The 687-nt window shown below is 41.3% G+C and overlaps 1 non-coding gene across 1 annotated transcript; it reads right to left on the bottom strand.

Moving 5' to 3' along the window:
- Positions 1-254: 254 nt before the first annotated feature.
- On the bottom strand, positions 255-362 carry LOC148565552 (small nucleolar RNA R71). The gene has a single exon (XR_015884901.1). It is a non-coding gene; the product is annotated as a small nucleolar RNA R71 (small nucleolar RNA).
- Between the last annotated feature and the right edge of the window lie 325 nt (positions 363-687).

Below are 687 nucleotides of genomic sequence, written 5' to 3'. Positions count from 1 at the left end.
TGCAGTAGAACTGCAAGTTTCATGGACTTCCATCTGAAGATCCTTTTCAGTTCTTAACTGAATTCTTGCAGATCTGTGATACTGTTAAGACTAATGGAGTAGATCCTGAAGTCTACAGGCTCATACTTTTCCCTTTTGCTGTAAGAGACAGAGCTAGAATATGGTTGGACTCTCAACCCAAAGACAGCCTGAACTCTTGGGATAAGCTGGTCACGACTTTCTTAGCCAAGTTCTTTCCTCCTCAAAAGCTGAGCAAGCTTAGAGCAGATGTTCAAACCTTCAGACAGAAAGAAGGTGAATCCCTCTATGAAGCTTGGGAAAGATACAAGCAGCTGACCAAAAAGTGTCCTTCTGACATGCTTTCAGAATGGACCATCCTGGATATATTCTATGATGGTTTATCTGAGCTATCAAAGATGTCATTGGATACTTCTGCAGGTGGATCCATTCACCTAAAGAAAATGCCTGCAGAAGCTCAAGAACTCATTGACATGGTTGCTAATAACCAGTTCATGTACACTTCTGAGAGGAATCCTGTGAATAATGGGACGCTTATGAAGAAGGGAGTTCTTGAAATTGATACTCTGAATGCCATATTGGCTCAGAACAAAATATTGACTCAGCAAGTCAATATGATTTCTCAGAGTCTGAATGGAATGCAAGCTGCATCCAACAGTACTCAAGAGG

The sequence above is a fragment of the Arachis ipaensis genome, chromosome B5, assembly GCF_059453495.1.
Source record: "Arachis ipaensis isolate K30076 ecotype BB chromosome B5, ASM5945349v1, whole genome shotgun sequence".
Taxonomy (NCBI): Eukaryota; Viridiplantae; Streptophyta; class Magnoliopsida; order Fabales; family Fabaceae; genus Arachis; species Arachis ipaensis.
Note: the sequence above shows the minus strand (reverse complement) of the source record. Positions and strands in the feature narration are given on the sequence as shown.